Consider the following 8100-nt stretch of genomic DNA (forward strand, 5'->3'; position numbering starts at 1 on the left):
ATTAACTTATTACTTATGAAGATATGTCATAATTTAATTATAATATTTTCCAATGAAGATACCATATCTTCACATGTAATAATAATAGCTTACATTCATAATTAAATTTAACATTTTAATTTTAACTAATCATTGACATGAGATTTATGATAAAAATATACCTATACGTGAGCAACTTATTATCAGGCCGGTAATTTTATTATACAGACAGTGTTTTTGGTTTCATCTAATCTAGTAATGTGTACTATTTTTTCTTTATTTCTTAAATTGTAGTTATGGATATTAGAACTTTTTAGGAATTTTCCTTCTTCCTTACCTTTGTGAACTTCACGTAAGCTTTTATAAATGTACAATGCTATCACAGTCATTATATTATTTTTAGCGAAATATTCTTTGGCGGACTCGCGTTTACGTAAACCGTTTAAGATCCTTATTGACTTTTTTTTATTTATCAAGGTAGTTTTTATATCGACTCCATTTTTCCAAACAGTAATTGCATAACTTCAAAGTGAGTGAATATAAGCAAAGTAGACGTTAGTCAAAGGCTTTTTATCTAATAAAGGTTTCAATTTCAATAATGCATAGTTCGCGCTGAATATTTTATTATTAAGTTCGTTAATGTGAGAGGTATAACTCACAGTACTGTCAACAATATAACCCAGAAAAGTTCTGTTGCGTGATCGCTTATCTGGAAGTTTCGAGTACTGTCGAGAGTTTTCTTTAGTTTAGATGACGCTTAGTGTAAATACAGAAAACAATCGAGTTGGACAGTTCCGAAGTTTGCAGTTTGAGTGTTTAACACCTGCACCCACAGACATATATCTAGATAGACGCTGCAAGTACAGCAACTTGTATGAAAACCAAGCGTGCCACATTTTTGTACCCACTATGACGTCATAAGTACTATTTAGTGATGGAAACCTCCTTCCGCTCGCTCTAAATCGATTGATTGAACGGAATACGCGTAACCACGCGTATTCCATTCAATTACTCGATTCTAAATAGAATAATTTTTGTTCAAGTATTTGTTGATTACAAGTGTTTCGTCGCATAATGCTAATATAGTAGAAAAATACTAGAATAAGATTACTTAAAAAAATTAAGACTTTAATTTTTTATCGACTTCAAATATTAAAATTATTGTCCTTCCAGTAAAATGAGCTTATTATATAACATCTTTTTGTAATAGAAGATCTTATCGTTTAACTTAAATAATGAAAACGCACGTCAATATATGAACTTGTGTCTGTCTTAATTAATTTTACTAGATGGTTTTCTGTTGGTAAATGATCAAATGATGAATGGCAAGACAAGTGAAAATGATACTGCTGACAAAATATGGTCAAATCTTACTAATCAGAAGATGTTTACTTAATGACGGCCTCATGTGAAATTTTTGTGATTTGTTTATTATTTCTCGGATTTCCTCTCTACTTTGCTCTGACCCTGCTACTCTGCGTATTTGGATAGCATCTTAGGTAGGATATACTAGACCACCTTCATATTACTATCAAAGTATTAATGTCATACGTATTACCAACTCCAGGTTTTTGTAAAGACAGCGCACTGTTAATTCTTTGCTTTATATATTTTTTTGTATTACTCGTACTACATATCCGGCGATGTATGTAATTATTTGTTCACTATATTTGGACATTTGAGGCAACGTGCTGCAAAAATTATCGAAATTACAGATACTACTGATAATAGATACTACAAAACTGAAAAAAAACAAAACGTTACTAAACGACATAACAGAACAGTTATAGAATATTTTTATAATATCAAGGTCATAATAATTTTCGTCCCTTTGTTTTCAAAATCGATCAGAATCGAGAACAGTGTTCCTAACGTATGCATCACTAAATGTTAAATTTGGCTAAAAAAATACACAAGCGGCCGTACTACAAAACTGAATCTATCTGAATATATGTCTGTGCCTGCATCCAATGAAATATACGTTTACTCCGTTAAGTTATATTGTAAAAACAATTTTAATTTTAATATTTATTTTATTTTATTAAATCACAAAGCCATTGTAACTGAATATTTAGACCCAAATAATATTTCGCGAACTACTCGATTTTCAGCATCGTCAAATTAATGAGTCACTCGTAGGCTACCTACGCCGTTTGTCGGTCAATTGTGGCTCTTTGCGTGCGTTAGAAAAACGATAACTTCATTCAGCAAAACGTCGGACTGAAATTTCTCAAATCGAAATTTTACGACCTTGGAACTTTCGTAAATAACATAGTGGGAAGCAAAATAACTTGACATAAAGACCTTCTCGATGTTCGTAGCATTCATGAATTCATCACTGATGAAGATATTTTTGAGAGTTGGAAATGCTGTTCAAAAATTATCTTCAATGGAAAAAAAAACTGAGGCTGAATACCAATTCCGATGGGTGGTGGCTAAAATATCTGTATATGTGCAGTAAAAATAAATAAGCCGTTGCCTTGACGGTTGTCCAAGATCATTAATTGAATATTATATTATCCATCAACGGTCTTTGTGTATAAAATACTCGGATATGCCAGAAGTTTTAAGCCAGTCATGTCAGCTGTAAATTATATCCGATCGCATACGTTCAAATATAGTCAATTTAGCGAGTTTATTGAAGAAATTAATTTTAAAAATTAATTTCATTAAAAGTACTAGCCACTGCTATGGGAACTGTAAATAGCCTGAAATGTTGATTTGAAAACAGTTTCATTTCTAATGTGTAGCAGTCGCGAAAGCGTAGGAAAAATATAAAATTGTAAGAAAATAATAGCTTTTTAGTGGGAATAGAGCTTCTTGTAAAAGACTTTGTCCTGGGAGGTACTGCCTTACCTACTTCTGCCGTCAAGCAGTAATGTGAGCATTACTGCGTTCCGGTTTTGAAGGGTTATGGGTGTTGGTGAAATTACAGATACGTGGAACTGGTCAACTTATGTCTTAGGATTGACAGGCGGAGTAGTAGTGCCCCTCAGATTTTTGCGATTTAAAGCTCTGAGTGGCACTGCAACTGTTATGGACAGGCGTGTCGCTTAATATTATAAAAAAACTCTCGATATTATCACTTGATATCATAAAAAAGCTTTTGTTTGATTTGAACATTCATATTAAAAAATGCTTTGTATCAATCTCAATCTAGCAAAAAATGTTTCACGCATTTTAATACGTGCCAAATATTTTTGAAATAAACTGGAATTCCATTTCCGATAGATTTCGCTTGAAGGTTTTAGATATAAATGTTTAATCTCTGGGATTTAAAATAAATGTTGAGTTTCGTTTTTCAGACTTTGATGCAATTGCAAACGATGATGTTGAGATTTTTCAAAAATCCTTTGAAACATCGGTATATAGTACGTCCTTGCTCAAGAACTTTAAATAGAAAATAATAATTTGCTGTGTATTAATATTTTTAAAGAAAAACATTTAAACTCGTCATTGCTGGAATTTTGCCTTCCACTGATGATTATATAAATTACCCCTGGCAATAACAAAATTGACTTCATCCGAGCTTAAAAATAAAATAAAACGATTTAAAAACAAAACCCAATTTACAAAATTGAGGAATTCCTAAAACTGTCTCTGAAAGAAGACCAATGTTTATAATTATTTGAAGAATTTTTACAATAAATTTATCTTTAACATAAGCTGACATAGGACTGAATTTAATTATATTGATATGTTAATGTATTATGTTTTATATTACCTTAGCCTTTTCAATGACAATTTTTAATAATTTATTTTAATTGTAGTAATAAGGTATTTTCAGTTATTTTTATTTTTATACTATTTTAACTGGGCAAATGTGACTTTTTTTGTAACAAATTGCAAATTAAACTTTTCCGTATCATACTCCATCTCTGCTACTTGCTACAAGGTGGTGTTGTCTACTTCAATTAACCAAGCCTAATTGACGTTTTCATATACTTCTACTACTCTCTAGATGATAATGCTGTACTAGTGTACACAGCTTTGCTGTCCTATGATTAACTTCTCTGCTCCATATTCTATTCAAAGGAAACAAACATTTTCAAAACAGGTAGGTTTACTCTTCTCAAGATAACATTACTTTGCATTCAGCGTGGTCGTAAATGGTCATAATAATATGTAACGCGTATCGCCTATCTCCGTCGCAATGAAATGTCCTTGACACATACCCGTAGTACCCTCCGAAATTGCCACCGGAGCGGAGTTTACCCCCCGCACCCTACGCCATGGATATCAGTTGCATATCAAAATGTCCATGTAAATGAAAAGTACAATTTATGTTGATATGATGAACTAGATCTTTGGCCTTGGGACTTAGTAAAGGAGTCAGTGTAGCCCTTAGGCTTAAAGTTTGAGTACCTCTGTGTTATAGAGTAACCAAGAATAAGCATTTTGCCGATGTTTTTTTTTTACTCAACACTGTTTATTGTTCAGTTATATTGAAGTACATTCATATATAATTTGCTGCAACAGAAATAGAAAACATCAGACATAACTTTGAACGAAAATCATGCTCTGAAAAAACAGATCAGTAGTAAAGCCGAGTGACGTCACATACGTCACATAACGAGCACAGAGCTTGAGCACAAGCCTGTGACGTCACATGCGCTCTTAGGCCGTTTTGAATTACGCAATCACTTAGCTACCCTAACATTGTATTTTAGTTTTGTAACAAAATTTATTAATATAATTAAAAATGTTATACTGCCATTTACATAAAACGTTTCTTACTGTCAAGTATTTCAAATTAAACAAAACAAAAACAGTGTTCAATTTATAGGCTCATAAAAAGTTACACAAATTATACAAAATGGAGGCGGACGGGTTGCAGACAATGGAGTAAGTAACGCAAAATATTTACCTTACCGACCTAAACCGAGTCGGTGTAATTTAATGGAACGCAAACACGACAACATCGTCGCCACGCCATCGTCGACGCAGACTAAACCAAGTTCCGCGTTTCGCTACGAGCTTTGACAAAGCAAGAGCACACCCCGAGGCCCTTTGTCACTTATAACTAGTAAATTTAATTAATAAATCGTTCAAACGCAGTTATCTTTGGCTCAGAATAGATTAAGCAACAAACAAAGGGTCATATACCAATGTTTGCTTAAGTGTGTTTACAAATTGATTAATTAATTTGCCCGTTGCTATAATAAGAATTGGCACTTACATTTAAAAACGGGAATAAACACTAATATTTCACACCTACCTATTTTCCCGTTGTTATGGCCAGGTTTCAAATGTTAGTACAATGCAACGCGAAAGTTTTTAATTGAACAAAAATAACTTCAATAATTTATAATTTGCTGAAATCAATATTTCACACTAGAAAGTAGTAGAAATAAGTACCGCTTTGCCAAAATTATATTAATTTCTTAAAGCCTACCTCGTATGTCATAGCTAGGGAACAAGTATGAATTATTATTAAGATTAGGGGTTTTACAAATATTTCTGAATCCAACACTGAAATGCCTTTCTTCTATAAGTATGCGAAACGTTCAGTATAAACATTTATTCAAATTACATAATTACCGTAACAATTAGGTTAGTTTAGGGCCTAAGTCGCTCTTCTGACGCGGTAATTAATCATCGCAACAGGTGATGTAGTGCGCTACCACCTTAACTAACAAAAACCAACTAAAGACCTATCACATCGAACTTGAATTATTGATTGTTTGTGTTCAGTGTTGCTGTCAATTTTGAAACATTAGAACCCAATGACGTCGAAATAAATTTTATTTGGAATATAGAGTTTACAAATACTTAAATATAGAATGTGAAATAGCCGCAATCTTTATCAATTTTTAACCGACTTAAAAAAAGGAGGAGGTTCTCAATTCGACTGTATGTTTTTTTTACTTTACTTTTGTATGTATGTTACGCGATAACTCTTGAATTTGTGATTGATGAACAGTGAACCGATTTTGATAATTATTTTTTGTTGGAGAGAGGGTACCTCCATAGTGGTCCCATTTAATTTTAAACAAAATCATCCACCTCTAAGGGTGGCTGTTCACGTAGGAAGAATCATTTTTATAAATAGCGCCTAAATTTTATAAGGAGCAATTATTTTAATGGTTGATTTTGCTACGCTCCAATTTAAAGGTTTTTCTCTCAATATACTTTATGCAGTGAGCACCGATTTTTATTATCTCCCGTGTCAAATCCTGTACAGTGGCGAACTAGGGTATGAATTTGGGTTTGTGCACTTTCCGATAACCAATTTCAATAAAACTTGACAAATAGATGTAATTCTCTTTTGAAATACATTATATAATAAATAATAAACTTTTGAAGTCGGTTTTTTTAGTACTCTGTACTGAGATTATAACTTTTAGCGTCTAGCTGATAGGAATCTGTTATGGAATATGTTTTCACTATTTCAGCAAGTGATTAATAAAATTTTCTTGCATTTTTATAATATACATATAGAAACTATGAAAAATATACAACTCAGTAAATTCCAAACGTACACAATTATCAATTAAATCACTCGGTCTACAAATCCGATATTAATTACAAAGTAACTGAACTTATAATACCAAATTTCTATTAAATTAGGCAAGAAATTTGAATAACACTAATAATTTATGTCACAAAATAATTCATTAGGTAACACCAAATTACGAAATATGCCTGCTAAATAAACGCGTGGACTTGAAACTTAATGGTATCTTTAACTTTAACTCACTCTCACAATATACAATCATAAGATTGTAAAATGTAGATATTATTTAAAATTGGATGTTGCTCTGTGAAAAAGAAGTGACAGCAAATTCAATATAATTATTTAATATAGCTTCATTTACTAAAGACGTAAATGCCATGCCAAAAAACAAAAGAATATACGTTTCATTTCAAAATTCCTCAACTTTTTATATGAGAGCGGCAATATTTGACAGGTGTTAGCTATCTTCCCCGGCGGGATTTACAGGCACATTCGGTTGCGCAAGCGGCCCACAAAGAGCGCGTCCCATCAATCAGCGCGCCGTGACACGCACAAGCTTTGTGCGACCCGCATTTTGCTCTGCGGACCTTGATATCGTCGCGTCATTGACCCCTACACATTTTTGGTTTGTAAATTTTCAAACGTCCGAATACTAAACAAACCATTATGTAACATATCCGGTACTTTCCGGTTTTCTTGCCTCATTTCGTTTCACTAAACATTTATTAAGTGGTACTATCGAAATATAAAAACACTTACAAGGAAAAACAAAAACTCCGAAGAAATGTATTTGGTGCACAAGGTAGTAAAGATTAAATTGTAATTAACATTGCTCAACGCCTTTTAATTTCAGAAATCATTAATATAATAACCGACATCAACAATGACATTACACGGTGCCCAAATATAATGTTTCCAAATTAATAAAGCCAAGGTGTTGTTATAGAAGAATATAATTCAGTGCAAACCTTTATAATTACGGCCATTACTCTCAGCAAAACGGGCAGGTTTTGTCCCAGACGTCCGTAGAGAATTAACGTTGGGATGTGAGGATTCTCGAATAATCTAAATTGAGCTTTGGTCCAGCCAGCCGGTGACATTTTAATGAAAACTTGTTGGTGTTCCTCCGTGTTTTTCGAAATAAAACCGCATATTCATTTAAATAAAGTATATATGTTTGAAGACACTGGTTCAAATCCATCCGGATCGAAGGAATCTTTCTTAGTATTCGATCTTTGTATTAATAATTATAACAAACTAATGTCGTAATGTCACAAAAAATATTAAAAATCAATAGTAAAACATCGTGATATTCAATCAACTTAATATACATTTAGTTTATGTATTTTCCATTTTGTAATCCATTCAACCCTTCTTTTATTGTCATTTGAAAGAACAGAATGTTGTGCACATAGTTCATTGATTCTATAAATTTTTACGATCTGGGGCTTAGTATAAGTTTTCAAATATGTAAACTTGACTATCGCGTTTGCAACAATTACATTTATACGTCACAACCACACAAATGACAGTACAATTTGTAGTCGTTATATATATATATATATATATATATATATATATATATATATATATATATATATATTTTTTTGCTTTTTATCTCTTTTTGTCTTTTATGTTGTTTTCTTTTTTTTGTATTTTTTTTA

This window comes from Hyposmocoma kahamanoa, unplaced genomic scaffold, assembly GCF_003589595.1.
Source record: "Hyposmocoma kahamanoa isolate Upper Pololo Valley unplaced genomic scaffold, ASM358959v1 102, whole genome shotgun sequence".
Classification (NCBI taxonomy): Eukaryota; Metazoa; Arthropoda; class Insecta; order Lepidoptera; family Cosmopterigidae; genus Hyposmocoma; species Hyposmocoma kahamanoa.